Here is a 16,603-nt window from a genome sequence, read left to right on the forward strand (position 1 = left end):
ACTATACAAAAATGAAATGTCTCTTGAAAAATTAGGTTTCTCCCTCACTGGAGGTTTTCAAGCACAGTTTGTGTGACTACTTTATAGGACATGATGTAAGGACGATTCTTGTTTGGTATGGCTTCCAAAGTTCCCTTTAAACTCTGAAGCTGTCATTCTGAATAGATGGGGCTCCTGGAGGGAAGAAACCAATGATATTTCATATGTATCTCCTGTAATGACTAACACAATGCCCTGTACATACTATGTAATAATAGTAATGACAGCAATAGCTGACATTTATGTAATGCGTATTATGTCACAGGCACATAGTGCTTTTTACAAATATGATCTCATTCATAAAAAAGGGAAAAGGACCTATATGTACAAAAATATTTATAGCAGCTCTTTTTGTGGTGGCAAAAAATTGGAAGTTGAGGGGATGCCTATCAATTGGGGAATAGCTGAACAAGTTGTGGGATAGAAATGTAATGGAATACTATTGTTCTATAAGAAATGACGCGCAGGTGGATTTCAGAAAAACCAGGAAAGACTTATATGAACTGATGCTGAATGAAGTGAGCAGAACCAGGAGAACAGTGTACACAGTAACAGCCACACTGTGCAATGACTGACTTGGACAGATTTGGTTCTTCTCTGTAATGCAAAGATCTAAGACAACTCCAAAAGACTCACGATGGAAAATGCTATCATCCAGAGAAAGAACTATGGAGTCTATGCAGATGGAAGCATACTATTTGCTCTCCTTTTCTTTCGTTTTGTTTTATTGCTTCATTCTCATAGTTCCTTCCATCAGTTCTAATTCTTCTTTACATCATGACTAATGGGAAATACGCTTAATATGAATGTAGAAGTAGAGCCTATATCAGATTGCATGCCCTTTTGGGGAGGGGGAGGAGAAGAAAATTTAAAATTCAAAACCTTATGGAAGTGAATGTTGAAAACTAAAAATAAATTATTTTTTAAAAAGGCTTTGAACCTTCCTATAAAACTTGTTATTTACATTATCACAAAATAAATATGACAGAGATCAGGAAAAAAAATGATGAGCAGGCAGATTTCAGAAATGCCTGGAAAGATCTACATAAACTGATACTGAATGAAACGAGCAGAACCAGAACATTGTACACAGTAACAGCAACATTGTGTGATGATCAACTATGATAGACTTAGCTCTTCTCAGCAATACAATGATCCAACACAATCCAAAAGACTCATCACAGAAAATGTTATCCACATCCAGAGAAAGAACTATGGAGTCTGAATACAGATCAAAGGATACTATTTTCAATTTTTTTCCAATGTTTTTCCCTTTTGTTCTGTTTCTTCTTTCACAACATGACTAATATGGAAATATGTTTAACATTATTGCACATGTATAACCTATATCATATTGCTGCTGTCTTGGGGGGGAGGGAAAGGAGAGAGGGAGAAAAATTTGGAACTCAAAATCTTATAAAAAATGAGTGTTAAAAACCATCTTTACTTTAGTAATTGGGAAAAAAATTAAACCCCAGAACATATGATCTCATTTGACTCACAGAACAAGTGCTATTATCCCCATTTTACAGTTGAGGAAACTGAGGCAAACAGATTAAAAGACCTGCCCAAGGTCACAAAGCTAGTGCGTTTCTGAGGCTGAATCTGAACTCAGGCCTTAGGCCTGGAACACTATCCATCCACTTCACCACCTAGTTACTAGGAACTCAATAAATATTTTCCTTGATAGTTATAATGATGATGTCATGCTATAAGAAGAATCTACTATCTACTATCTACTGGAATCTACTATCACAGTAGAAATCCTAGAAATATTCTACAGCAAAATAATATGCCATTCTTCCTTAAGGTCTATTTGTAATGCTATAAAATGTTTTGACCATTTGACCTGAAATTGGGAAAGGGAAGAATTCTGATAGAAATGCAAATTTTAAAGGTATTATTAAAAAATACACCATATACTTGAGATAAAAAATTTTTTGAGGCTTTCATAACAATCCATTAGAAAACAGAATACAACTTAGAAAATCAAGGAATCTATGTTAATGCAAGTGGACATAATGTTCAAACTAAAAATTAAACTGTACCCACGTAAATTGTTTTTGTAGTCAGGAAATTTTAAACTCAGAATGTATTTTAGCTCAAACTATTGAGGTTGGTAGAGATTTATATGCTAGAAAGTTGAACCAAAGTTAAAGACTGCCAATCAGAACCTTTAACTTCAGTTAAAATTTTTTAGTTCATAGGATCCACAGGATCAATGTTAGCTGTTAAAACTACTTATAGAAGATTTAATTATAATGGAAAAAGTCTCATATGCAAAATAATTTTTTAGTGAAACATAAGTATACATATGTCCAGTGAACTTAAAATATTTAGTGAAATCTTACAAAATAATTTTAATTGGTTTTGTTACTAATTAAGAAATGTAGTATGGAGTAGAGCATCTCTTTTTTTTTAATTATTATACATCTGCAACAAAGACAATATAACCTGGAACTTATGCAAAATGTTAAATAAGCAAATATGTGAAATACTGGACAAAAAAGATCATCCCATTTCATTTGTTATTTAATAAGATGTTATCAAATACATTTAGAAATTTTAAGTAGACAATTTTGATGTCTTTTTTTGTGTCAATGAATTACCCAAATGTCATTTGCCTACATTGATTTTCCTCTCTTCACTTTGAGATTCTTTTTTAATGCCCTACATAGGTAAGATAGAAAATAAATTCTAATATAGCATATGTCACACATGGTCAGGCAGAGATTTTTATTCAGCTCCAACACAAAAGGGGCAGCTAAGTGGCACAGTGGATAGAGCACTGGGCCTGGAGTCAGGAGGACTCATCTTCCTGGTTCAAATCTGGCCTCAGATCCTAGCTGTGTGACCCTGGACAAGTCATTTAACCCTGTTTGCTTCTGTTTCCTCATCTGTAAAACGAGCTGGAGAAGGAAATAGTAAACCACTCCAATCTTTGACAAGAAAACCCCAAATGGAATCACAGAGAGTCAGACACAACTGAAAAGAGTGAAGAACAATACAACACAAAAGATTTGGGAAGAAATGGCAATGAAAGGTTTCCACAAAATATGAATATAAGCTTACGCCTGCATTTTGCCAACTATGAGTTAGTAATTGGGCAAGACATTTCTAAGAATGAGGACAAATGTCTCAATATCTTATCGACTTCTCCACTCCTTGGAAAATCAGTATACAAATAGGCAAAATGTTTTTGAATTCAAGGATCTAGGTTGGAGTAAGAAGAAAGTGGCATATTCTTAAATCTGAATGGACCTCAGCAGAAATATCTCTTTGGAGAAAACAGTCTTTCTCAATATAATTGTATTCATTTGATACTTACTCTTAAGAGAAATGCTTTCTGATAAAAAAAAAACATACTCACAAAAATAACTTTAGCTTTCAGCAATCGGCAGAACAGAGAAAAACCTAAAAAAATCTCAAAGTTTCTATTTATTTGACTGACACAACTTCTTAAATGTTTCAGACGGTAGAAAAGGAAAAATGTAGTTAAGCTGTAAGAAAATCTATTACACAGTTTTTCTACAGGTTACATTTTAAGATATGTATCAATTCTGAAAAGCTTCCTCTGAATTTTATTCCAAATTCAATTTATACTCAATTGCAAACTTCATTTAATTACAAAACTACCATAATATTATTCTAGACATTGTGCTAAGATGAAATACATTTTAAATTAAACCTCTCCAATTACATTAAAGTTTCCCTATTTTATTAACTACTATACAATTACTACAAATGATTCCTGAATTTTTACTTTTCTAAATAAAAATCTTTAGTTTTAAAACTATCTCCAATGATCTTTTATAAAATCTTTCTAAAAAATCTATTTCCAATGCCTATCAGGCTAAAATTAACTACATGCATATATTTGTACATGTGTTTATACACACACACAGTATTGTATTGCTTCAAACTTAGGTGAAAGGTAAGGTTATTTATGGCATTAGAATTACTGATAGGGACACAAAAAGAAAATATTTAAAATTATTAATCCATCTTAACAACTGTTGAAAGGTAGCAGAAAGCTAAAAATTATTCCAGAAACTAGGAAATGAGTTAGATTGGTTTAGTTAGCTGCAAAAAGTTAAAAAAAAATTTTTAAATATATGTTGCAAATTGCTTTTAAGATACTACTGTGCAAAAATGTCTCCAAACTCTTTGGTTTGATGAGCAAAACATTTACAAAGTATAACTCAAAGCTTTCAAAATTTTAATCCCCCCAAACAGGCTTACCACTAGTTAAGTATTGAGGTAGTTTTGGAGCACATGACAGGTGGAGTAGGCAAGAAGGAAAACTGAATGGTCACAATTCCTGCAGCTTTGCATGAAGACTTTCACAAGCAAGATGAAACTCATGAGTTGTTGGTTATTTATCATATACAACTTAGAATGTTTTATAATGTATATTATTGCTCTATATCAGGACTAAGCTTTCCTCCAAAAAATCAAAACTGATTCCTTCTGAAAAGCCAAAATTTAGTAAATGTGCCTGAATCAATCTTTTAATATAGGCTCTTTTAAAAAATTCTCCTTTAGAGCAAATCTATTAACAGGTAACATAGTATAACTAAATACCATATCAAATTTGTAATATAAATACACAGTAAATTGACAATAATACTCCAAAGTATATGAAGAATTTCAAACTGCATTATGTTCAATCCAGGTCAAAAATATTTTCTCTTTCTCAATTAAAAGACTTTTAAAAATGAAAATAATGATTCGTAACACCCAGCTGCTAGTAAATATGGAGTTAAAACTGTCATTCTCTTTTTGACTCATATCTGGATCCTGTAAGCTCATCACCATACTATGCAAATAAAACCTGAAATATCTAAAAAAGGCCAGATTAACTACTCTGAAGTAAAACTGCTGAGAACCACCATAAAAGATGTCCTTGTTTCTTTTTAACTAAAGATAGCAACACAAAGGCCAACTTTATCGTATTCCTACATTCTGAAGGGAAAAGAATATCAAATGTCATAGCAAGGACTAATAGTGCCTAGTCAAAATATATAGACATTTGTATATTAAATGGCTTTTATTTATACCTAGCTTGAATATCTATAGCAAACCTCTCATTTCTTATTTTTACCTTGGAAAAAATGTTCAAGTTTCATGCTGACATCAACATTTTTAATTTCCTAAAAATATTAGGAAATACTATGGAATTTGGTTAAATTGAAAACAAATCCTCCTTAGAAAATAGTGGTATGCTTTACTTCACTTAACATTTCTTCAAAATCTCACATTCAAAATTAAAATATTTAACATTTTCAAGAAAAAAAATCAAAGAAACCATAAACTAGAATAAATTAAATTTCAAAATTTTATTTAAAGCTATTTTGCCAAACTACATTATAGCCAGACTGGTCAGGACTGAGTTTATCAAACTGAATACAGGGACATGTGTACAGTAAGATCACAAGATCTCAATCACTAACCTCCCCACCTTATTCTCATGAAATGAGCAAGCCATTTGGGGGGAACTTGATCACTACCCATTTCCTAGTCAGTTTTCAAACCATTCAGCCTCTACTCCAGGAATCCCTTCCAACATTCTCATTTCCACCTCCCCCTTTCTCCATCCCAGTCTTGGACTCCTAACTTGTGATTATCCTCTAAGTAAACTTTGACCTTCTCTTGCCCAGAACCAGGCCTCCATGTCACTTCCCAACTATTTCCAGACCACATTTCCTGCACATCCTGCTTGAGCTCCTCTTTATGTGGTGTTGTCCTTCACTATAAAGAAAGCTCCTTGAGGGTAGTGATTTGTTTGCTTATATCTACATCCCCAGTACTTTCTACAGTTCCTGACAATCAATAAATGTTCTATTTAGGTATCTAAACAGGAGATGGGCAAAAGAGACTGGGGAGATCTCTCATTTTCACATGACACATCTGGGCATACACACAGTTCCTTTTGTGTAAATGAACTTGTATCAGGTTAAGTCTGGATAACCTACTTACTTACCAGGACCTATTTTCACCATTCCAAATGACTTCAACACCAAACTCATAATGATAAATCAGGGCTGAGGATGGGCAGGGGACAGATATACAAATCTGAACTGCAGGTTTTATTTTTCAAATGCTAGAGTTCCAATAATATTTCCAATTTAGTTGAAATTCTTCTGTGCAAAATCTTCTCTTCATTTTTAATAAAGATTAGAATCTTTAATCCACAGCCTAAATGAAAAGGAAGTGACTGCTTTCCCCTCCAGCCCTACAAGTGTCAGATTTGATTTCTACTGCACCTTTCTTCCAAAGAGAAAAAGGTTACAGGCAAATAACTTTTAAACACAAAATGCTGCTTTCCAAATTTAAATTTTAAAATGTCAATCATTTCTAAACACCTGCTTAATATACTAAATCATAATGTCTTATATCTGATGTATAGACTTTTCATTTGATAAGCATTTTTCTTTATTTTCTGTTTTCTTTTTCATTCATTTAGCATTTTTTCTTTTTGCTTTTTGCTGAGGCATCGGGGTTAAGTGACTTGCCCAGGGTCACACAGCTAGTAAGTATCTGAGGCCAGATTTGAACTCAGGAAGATGAGTCTCCCCGACTCCAGAATTCACTGTACCACTAAGCTGCCCTTTTTGTGTTGTAGCTGTATAAAAATCTCTGTCTGACCATGTGTAACATATGCTAGAATTTATTTTCTATTTTACCTATATAGGGCATGAAAAAAGAATCTCAAAGTGAAGAGAGGAAAATAAACAGGTGAGTCTTCCTGCTTCCAGGCCCAACACTTTATCCATTTTACCACCTAGATGCCCCCATATACTATACCCAGAACCCCTATACACTCTTAAAAATTATGGAAGATTGGAAAGATCTTGTCTTTATGTGGGACATGCGTGTGTGTATATATGTATGTATGTATGTGTATCCATATTTGTCATATTAGAACTTTAAATGTCTTGATATTATTTTGTAAATAGTTATGACCTCACAGACCCCTTGAAAGGGTCTCAGGGACCCCCAGTGGTCCTGACTACACTTTGAAAACTATTGCTCTAGGCAACTCTCTAAGACTTTAAGTAGCAGAGAAGAGGCTGACTCAAATTGGGAGGGGGTAGCTCCCTAGAGCATGAAATCACAGGTCCAAGCCTATCCCTATGATGGCTCAGGCATCTGTGTTGGGCAAAGGGGAACACAAAGATCCAAAAAAAAAAGAAAAAAGAAAAAAAAAGGTAGTGGCAGCTAGGTGGCACAGTGGATAGAGCACGGGCCCTGGAGTCAGAAGGACCGAGTTCAAATGTGACCTCAGACACTTGATACTTACTAGCTGTGTGACCCTGGGCAAGTCATTTAACCCCACTGCCTAGCCCCCCCCCCCCCAAAAAAGGCAACAATGAGCTTGCCTTTTTCTGAAGGTAAAAAGTATATATACAGACTTGATACGAAATTATACAATATAAATACAAACTAACTTGGAAATGGAAGAACAACAATGAGAGACCTCTGGAAAAGGCCTCCTATAAGAGGTAGCACTTGAGCTTACACCTGAATAACAATAGTAATAACAATGACAATAATAATAAAGATTTATATAGTGCCTTAAGATTTGCAAAGTGCTTTACAACCATCTTATTTTATCTTCATAACTCTGGGGACAGGTACTATTATCCCCATTTTACAGATGAGGTAACTCAAGCAGACAGAAGTTAAGTAACTTGCCAGGGTCACACAGCCAGAAGCAACAAGGCAGACTGAAGGAAAGGAGAGGCAGTATATACTAGCCAAGTCAAATCACCACCACCACCTTGATCACCATTTCCCCTTAGAAACTGATGGAGGCAACCCAGGACTCTGAACCCAAGAGCCTTGGGAATAACAGTACCCCTCCTGTCCCCCAACCACCAAACCTGCTTTCGGCGTACCCTCTACAGACGTTACTGAGGAGAGGGGGCCCACCTTCTTCACCACCACTAGCAACAACTGCTGCCTGACTGCCACCAACAGACAGGTTCAGAAGTTCTAGAGTAGTAGAAGCTCCCAGATCACTGCTTCTGCTTCCTGCCTCAAGTCTCACAGCTATCATCCAGTAAAGCAACTTCAAGTAAAACTGCCAACTGCCACACACAGGATAGGCAAGCCAGCCTAGCTCAAGCAGCAAAGATCCTTGATGGAAAATCAGAAGGCAAGTGCCAGCTAAGTCTGACCCACCACCTTGACCACCATCCTGACTACTGGATGGAAGGGGCCCAGGACCCTGAACCCAACAGTCTTGAAAACAGGAATGCTTCTAGCCCAGCACCCTCAGCCATCATACCGGGAACCAGCCCCTGTGGAGATGCAACCTGGCAATCACTCCTTCAGGTGCTGCAGTCACAACTACTAAAGGCCAGGAAAGAAACTTTTCCTCCCTAAAGTCCTGGGCATTGTCAAATGGTTCAACATCAGAAAGTGATCCTTATCAGTGTAAATGACATCAAAGAAAAGGTATTAACAATCTGCTTTGCCCCTGCATAGTCGGACCATGGGACCTTTCCATCTGACTTGCAGCTGAAACCTCCCATATGTATTGTCTCCCCCAATAGAATGGGAGCCCCTTGAGAGCAGGAGCTGTCTTACATTTCCATTTATATCCCCAGTGCTTAACACACAGAACTTAATAGATTTTTTTTTTCCATTCATAAACAGCAAAGAAGTGTTTGAAGTTCAATTTGAACTCAGGTCTTCCTGACTCCAGGTCTAGCATGCTGTTCACTGCAACACCTACCTGCTGAAGGAAGCTATAGAGTTCTGAGAAGTTGCTGCACCCAAGACAAGGAGGTGGTATTTGAGTTGGGTCTTGAAGGAAGATAGAGGGTCTAAAAGGCTGTGGTAAGGAGTAAGTACATTCCTAGCAAGGGGAATAGCTTGTGCAAAAGTACATAGGTAGGTGATAGACTGTCTTATGCCAGAAATCACAAGTAGGTCAGCTTACCTACTAATGTGAAATCAAGCAAGGAAAGATAGGTTGGAGCCAGACTGTGAAGGGCTTTTAAATGCAAGACAGAGGAGGTTGTATTTTATCCTAAAGAGAATAAGGAGCCATAACCTAAAAGTGTGAGTAGAGAAGTGACATTGACTAACTTGTGCTTTAAAAATGTCAACTTGGTAGCTGGGAAAGGAGAAATTGGTGGGAGAACAATTTATTTTAATAACCTAATGTTGACTACACACTCTATTTTTGTTTCTCATTCAAAGATGCATTTTAATAGGAGCCAAAATGCCTCTAAAGTACTTGACAATGAAAAATGCCATTTTTTTGGATATTCTGATACAACATTTTAGATTTTCCTATGCTTTTGGTTTAAGTTTTAATAAGAAACTATGAGTAATAACTATTTTAAATATTACCTTGCAATTAAAAAACACAGAAAAAACCCGAAAGCTAGGGATTTCATCAATAGCACACTTTCTTCTGTGCCCATTATCAGACTGCCCATACAATAGCTATTTACCTCCAGTAAAAAAATACTTCCACTGTGAATGAAGGTGAGAGATAAAGTACATGCAATTATGGATGTAATTTTGATAACCCAGTCTTTGAGATTTAACAGAATTTTTGATAAACAAGGTCTCAAACTCAAAAAACTAATTTTGGCCTCAAAAGTTCCCACCCAATAGGAAACATTAACTATGTGTACAGACTAAGAGGGCAGGTAGGTGGCACAGTGGATCCAGTGCCCAACCTAAAATTAGAAAGGCTTATCTTCCTGAGTTCAAATCTGGCCTCAGACCCTTACTAGCTATGTGATCCTGAGCAAGTCACTCAACCCTGTTTGCCTCAGTTTCCTCATCTATAAAATGAACTGGAGAAGGAAATGGCAAACCTTATCTTAGCCAAGAAAACTCCAAATGGGGTCACGGAAAGTTGGATATGACTGACAAAGCAACTGAACAAAACAGATTAACATAGTTAATTACAAGTAATGGTCACTACCCAAATAAGTTGATGATTTTATGCTACCTGGTATCCTTTCTCTCTTCTACAAACTTCTCTCCATTCTACAGTCAAGTAACTTATTAATCTGCTACATTTTCTTTTCATTAATCTCTTTACTTTCACCTTCACTAAACCTCTTGCTTAGAAGTCTACCCACCACAAGGCACCTCTATAACAATTTTCTGCCAAACAAGTCTTTGCTAAATAGGAAACAGTGCTAGTCACTTTTCTCCTATAATTATCATGTAGGTTTTTATAACCATTTTTAACTGGAGACATAATTTGGACTGTTTTGGCTTTTTTGCAGTTAACTACATTTAACTAGAAGACTAAGGTTTAGAAACATTTTTTGGCGTTGGATAATCTCTATTGTCTTGGCCTGGCACCTATTCATAAACTCTATTGACAAGAAATCTAGAATTAAAATTTGATACCTTAAGCAATGCACTCTGTGAGATCATCCCAAGAATTCTATATATAGGTGTGAGATAACAAAAGATGGGAGTGGGTAATAACACTGTTGGGATCCCAAATTGAAAAAGGGGTTTAACTTTTAAGTTCTCAACTCAAAATGTCAGTGGTTTATATAGTATACAAAACCAGGGCCAAGCTTAGCTCCATTACATAATGCTAAGTAACTTTTATGCATTAAATTAGGTAGATGTTACCATTTCTACAGATTAAGTAATGAACATAAGCTATCCAAATGGAAGACACTGACTAGTTTTAAGGATTCAGCTTATTTTTAGGTAGACAGGAAATGGAGAAAGCAAGACTATGAAGAGAGCTGAGGTTTTGAAATTCCTTAACTTAGTACTACCATACACTCCCAAGGTAACATACACATGACTCTCTTATTACTAACTTTGTCAGTACTTTCCACATACCCCTGCACAGAGCTCCATTCACTTTTCTTACCCTTGGAAAAGTGAGTACACATAAATATAGTGAAATACTTTTATCTTTTTATTAAAGTCAGTCGAATTTACATCAGTAAACCAAGAACTGTCCAGAAATAATCTGATACCAAACCCCCACAATGCTGAAAAAGGTGTGGCCCAAAAGGTCTGGGCAGTTTTTCCTCTCCCTTTGTTTGAATACAAAACCAGTTCCTCAGAAAACCTATGACACAAACCCACCAACCCTAAGAAACTGCTCAGAATTTACTATCAAGGTGGTAAAGCCAACATGGAAGAAGAGTCAAAATACTTAACTCATCTCTTCCGTAACAGTCTATTAAATTAAAAATTAAAATATGTCAACGATTTAGAAAAAAAAAAGGCGGGATTTTTACTTAGAAGATAGATATAGCGAGATGATGTTTGTTTCCTTCTCCAGTAGCATTCTGCTATAAACTCAGAGGTTTAAGACGCCAATTAACGAATTTACAGGCAGGCAGACCAACACGTCAACAATCCATTTATTTTAATGGGCTTGGGAATCAGATGTAGCTCTTCGGGGAGAATGAAAGAAAACCCCAAATGGCATCTTATGGGGGGGGGGGGGGAGAAGAAACGACATGCCAAGTCTCGAGGCTGAGGAAACTTGTCTGTCCCAGAGTTTCAGGAGTAGTGTATAGGGCGGGGTGGGGAGTGGAGAAGCAGCTAAAGAATCCCCCCATCTTTCTCCAGAAAAGAAGACCACCAATATTTCCCTTCTGGGGTTGGGGGAGTGGTACTTCAGAACCTTTAAAAGCCTCAGCTTCCCCCCGCCCCCATCCACCTGCCAGTGGCTGAGTCTCACTCGCCCTCCACCCCAGGCTGCCTTCCCTCGAGCTCCTTGGGGGATACCCCACCGCGAGGGCCCCGCCCCGGCAAGGAGAGAAAATGGCGCCCTTGGGCGCGCAGCATTCACGGAGAAACTGCGCAACAAACCCTGGCGGCGAGCCAGGCCGCCGCCATCTTACTGGGCACCCCAAACCGCCTTTCTCTTCAACCCCCCCAACGTCTGCGGCCGGACAAGGCGAGCCCCCTGCCCGTTCTCTTTAAAGATCATTAAAAATAAAAAGTCGGGTCCCCAGCAGCCGCCGAGGCCGCGGAAGCTGAGGATCGGGCCGGCTCTCGGGTCCCCGTCCCAGTCCCCGTCCCCTCCAGGGCCTAGCCGAGAAAGGCGAGTCCCGGAGCTCGAGTCGCGGCCGGGCCGGGGGCAGGAGTATCCGATCTGCTCCCCCGAAAGACGGAAATCCAGCCGAGGAGAGCCCGGCCTGGCCCAGGCGGGCCAGCCGCGGGAGAAACAGAGCGCCGGAGAAGGGCTGGCGGCCCCAGGCCGAGCGGGCAACAGCTGCCCGGAGACACCGAGCGCGGCGTCCCCCTCCTCGGGTCTGCCTCCTGCCCTCCCTCCCAGGACGTGGGGTCCATTATACTGAGGAAAAAGAAAATGCGATTCACGCCCAAGAGCTTCTGAGGGAGAAAGAGATGAGGGGGAAGGAACAAGAGGAAAAAAAAGAGGGAGGAGATTGGGAAAGATTATTTTTCTTTCTCCGCCGCCCTCCCCCCCCCCCCCCCCCCCCCCCCCCCCCCCCGGCCCGGCCCGGCTGCCGGGGGGGGGCGCGAAAAAACACCACCACCGGCCCCCCCACCCCCTGCACACACACGCGCGCACACACACACACACACCACTAATTTTAAACCAGCTCAATCAATGAGTCATTAAAGGCTCCCCCGGCCCCCTCCCCCAGCTCGCCTTCGCCCCGCTCCAGAAATTTGCATCAGCGGAAAAAGAAAGAAATCAACCCCCACCCCACCCCCCGCCAGGCTCGCCCCCCCACGCCCGCCCCCAGCCCGTGCCCGCCGTGCCCGCCGCCCAGGCTGCCTGCCCGCACCCCTCGGAAGACACTGTGAACTTTGTCTCCGCGGGGCCCCTAGCAGAGACAGCGGGGAAGGAATAAACTGTTTATTCCCCCCTTTCCCGAGTCCATTAAACATCCACCCACCCCCACCCCCCCAAAAAAACACAGTCTGAGCCAATAGCTCTCCGGGCTGAAACCTAATAGCCTGGTTTGGGCAACTCGGTGTTTAATTTGCTCCTCTTTCTCTTCTGTCTGTCTGGAGAGGGAGCCCCCCCCTCCTCGGCCCCCCCTCCCCCAGACCCCCCTCCCTCGCTTTCCCCTCCCCGAAGGAAAGAGGCAGAGGAAGGAGGTTGTGTGTTTTTTTTTTCCTTGAAATTTTTATCACAAAATTATAATACACTCAAAGGGAAACTCACCGTCATGAAAAAGCAGTGCCTTGTCAACGGGGTTTCTGCGCCATCACATCAGGGGCTGGCAGGCGGCGGCGGCGGCGGCAGGGGGAGCGGGGGAGCGACGGGAGCAGGAGTTCCCAGCCAGAGGAGCGAGCGAGGAGCGAGCGAGGAGCGAGCCTACCCCCAGCAGCACACACTGCCTGCGCTCACACGCACCAGCCCCAGCCCCGCACCAGCCCCTGCTCCGCACCAGCCCCTGCTCCGCACCAGCCCCAGCCCCGCACCAGCAGCCCTGCTCTACTCGCCCTCTCCCTTTGGCCTTCATGTTAGGCTCTTCTCCCAGGGAAATAGCGGGGCTTCCCCCCCCACCCCCACCCCCACCCCCGCCGCCGCTGCCACCTGAAAACTTCAGGCCTCACCTAGAAAACGTGTAGACCTGACGATTCATTTATTTTTAATCTATTTAAAACAAAAAAAAAATATAGGGCCACTCTACTGCTATTGCACTCTCACTCTTGCCCTTGATTTTTTTTTACACTTCAAAAGTTCATTGCTTTACTAAGGAAACGTAGTAGTCTCCTGAGAAATACAGATGCACCAGCCAGACTGCTGCTACTTCCCATTTAGCACACCACCACCACCCCACCCCACCTAGAAGACGGAGCGGGGTTGGGGGTTTAGATGGGCAATCTCATTGCTACCCCTAAGCCTTAGAATTTTCCCTTCAGAAAACAATTTAACTTAGTTACACAGGAAATAACCGGTTTGTTATAACTTTTTAAGCTGTTAAGAGCTCCTGAGCTATGAACTTGACTTCCCAGTTCTCATTTTAAAACCACCACGAAAGCTTACTTGTGCAACTTTATTTTATGTCAACATTTAAAAAAAAAAAGGCGGTGAAGACCAAGATGTGGAGTTAGGAAGACTTGTCGAAGAGGAAGTCACACATAAAGCTCAAGCCTCACTGCCTTCTAAGTATGTCTTTTACTCTCGAATCAGTAGAACATTACAAAAAAAAAAATTCTAACATGGCTACAACACCTTAAAAATGCTTTAATCTAAGTACAGTTGGCCACCGCCACAGATTTTTACCTTTTTTAACTTAAAATCAAATGTTTTCTTGTCTGCCCAAATGTTCGCTTATATTCACATATGTATGCACACCTAAAAATCTCTTTTTTTGAGTGAATTTTTAAAGAACAAATGTTATTCCTTTAATGCACCTGGCATCTCATGAGAATTTAAATAAATATCTTTCAATTACTTTTCTTTGTAATGTACATTAACTAGCTCCCTTTCCAGCTGACCCTTGAATGTCCAGAAAAAGAAAGAAATGTTTGCAGAATTATATAGATTTGAGGAAAAGAAATTCAGGCCATATCTTACTGCTTAGTCTTCTGCACTCTTTGATGCATTTGGAACAACCCAAAGATGAACTTAACAATAATGTAGGACATTTAAGTATGTCACAGAAGGAGAAAAGGTTTGTCCTTTTTGTTGCCTGGAATAGAGGGCTCATTTCTTCCAAACCTTTGGTGAACTTTAGGAAGTGTGACCTAGGCTTCAGTTATTTTAATGAAAATAGAAATGAAGATGCTTTAGTTTCTAAGCTATTTTACTGGAAGAGAAAAAATTTTAAAGGATAAGTCTACATAGCAACCTTAAGTATTATGTCCTTATGATCACATAAATGGGCTCTATGTGAGGTAGATATATCTGGAGGGAAAGGGCATGTCAAAAAATTTTCTCACAAACAAGAAAACATATTCTTCTAAATTAAATCCCTTTTTAGTAACCACAAAATTGTCATTCATAATGACTTAAAATGTTCATTTAATGTACTTACTATATCATTTGATACTTAAATATTTGAGGTATATTTCTGGAGAATCTGTGCTTCATTCAGGCACTGCCTTTTTTAGAATACTAGTCTTTTCATAAATTAACATATTTCTCCACACCTATTACTTGGTCCAGCCAGCTTTCTAACTGGTTTGGGAAAAATTTAAACTTTTTTCTAAGTACTCCATTATTGGTTGGACTCTAACATACTAAATAGTCTAAATAATTATATTACAGAAGAGGTTAGGGATTATTCACTGAAATTAGAATATGTCGAACAAATTTTATAGCTGTTACTTCAGAGTTTAATATTAAATGATGATGTTTCAGAAATACATCGTCCCATCACAGCCATCTCATTCCCACAAAAAAGCCGAATTCTAAAATAAGACTCAAAGAGATGATATAAGAAATCTAAAGTAAGGTAATTTATGACCACTATCCTAAGAACACTAAGATTTTTTATGAAATAACAAATATGGATAGCATAGTGGAAAGAGAACTGGGCTAAGTCAGAGTCAAAGGATTTAGAGATAGCATCTTTGAGATAAGTCAGTTAGAACCTCAAAATTTTGAGAATTCAGAAAGGGACCTCAATAGCCACCTAATCCAACCCATACCCAAAAGGAATTCCCATTATAACATACCTGACAAAGTGGTCAACTTGCCTCTACTTGAAGTTTTTTTAATAAGGTGGACCCATCACTAGCCACAGCAGTCCATTCAGCTAACCGCCTCGAGGATGAGGCAACTGAAGTCGAGAGAAAGGTTAAGTTATTTGCTCAAAATCACCTATGTATTAAGAAACAAAGCTGCCATGAACCCCAGTCCTCTGATTCCAAACCTAGTGCCTTTTGCCACTGGAGGACTCTATCATAAACCATACTGTTATTTGGGACAAATCACCTACTCACTCAGCCTCAGTTTTTTCATCTACTTGCACAATCCAACTCCTCACAAGGTTGTTGTGAGGGAAAATCAACTTGAAAACTGAAAACTAATAATAATGAATAGGTGGCAAGAGTAGAGCAGATTTATATTTTATTTAATGAAGTCACTCTAGCCCATGGTGAAATGCTGATAAGATGCCTAATGAATCAGTTTTGGTCCTAGGCCTTAGACTTAGTGTGAAAAGCCTTTTGATAAAGTAAAATGATGCCAGACAGGAAGTCTATTACAATTGGCTAGAGTATTTCATCCCTCCCCTCTGAGTGAAGTATAAAAGCATCGAATTACCCAGAATCAAAGAAATCCAGAAATCCAGAAATTTGAGCAAGTGTGACATTCAGCATGCCCCAGAGGAAGAACCACCTCAGTACAGGGAGAAGAAAAAAAGGAAAGGCTTTGGTCAGGTCTTTTCCTTCTACCTTATGGCAGGAGGTTGCTGGCTTGCCCCATCTTCCCATTATTATCCTAGCAGTATATCCTGATCAATTAATGGCAGTGTCTGCAATGGGAGCCAAGGACAGAATGGACATAAATTCATGGCTCCACAAAGGAGCCCTGCAAAGAAACTACACCATGCCCAAGATGAACTTCTTCTAGCAAACCTGAGCTATGTTATCCCTTTCCTTCCCACATGTGCTC

At 39.5% G+C, this 16,603-nt stretch overlaps 1 protein-coding gene across 2 annotated transcripts in view; it reads right to left on the reverse strand.

Annotated features, from left to right (window-relative positions):
- BICRAL (BRD4 interacting chromatin remodeling complex associated protein like) overlaps positions 1-16,603 on the reverse strand; it is a 102,399-nt gene that overhangs the window by 61,841 nt on the left and 23,955 nt on the right. The window contains exon 1 of one of the 2 annotated variants that reach the window (XM_027838405.1): positions 13,199-13,302. The exons of the other annotated variant lie outside the window; for it this stretch is intronic. The gene's annotated coding sequence lies outside the window, so the exon portion shown is untranslated. Of the gene's footprint in view, positions 1-13,198; positions 13,303-16,603 lie in introns of those variants that run through there. 2 annotated transcript variants of the gene reach the window in all.

This window comes from Vombatus ursinus, unplaced genomic scaffold (genome assembly GCF_900497805.2).
Source record: "Vombatus ursinus unplaced genomic scaffold, bare-nosed wombat genome assembly UNPS02014826.1, whole genome shotgun sequence".
NCBI lineage: Eukaryota > Metazoa > Chordata > Mammalia > Diprotodontia > Vombatidae > Vombatus > Vombatus ursinus.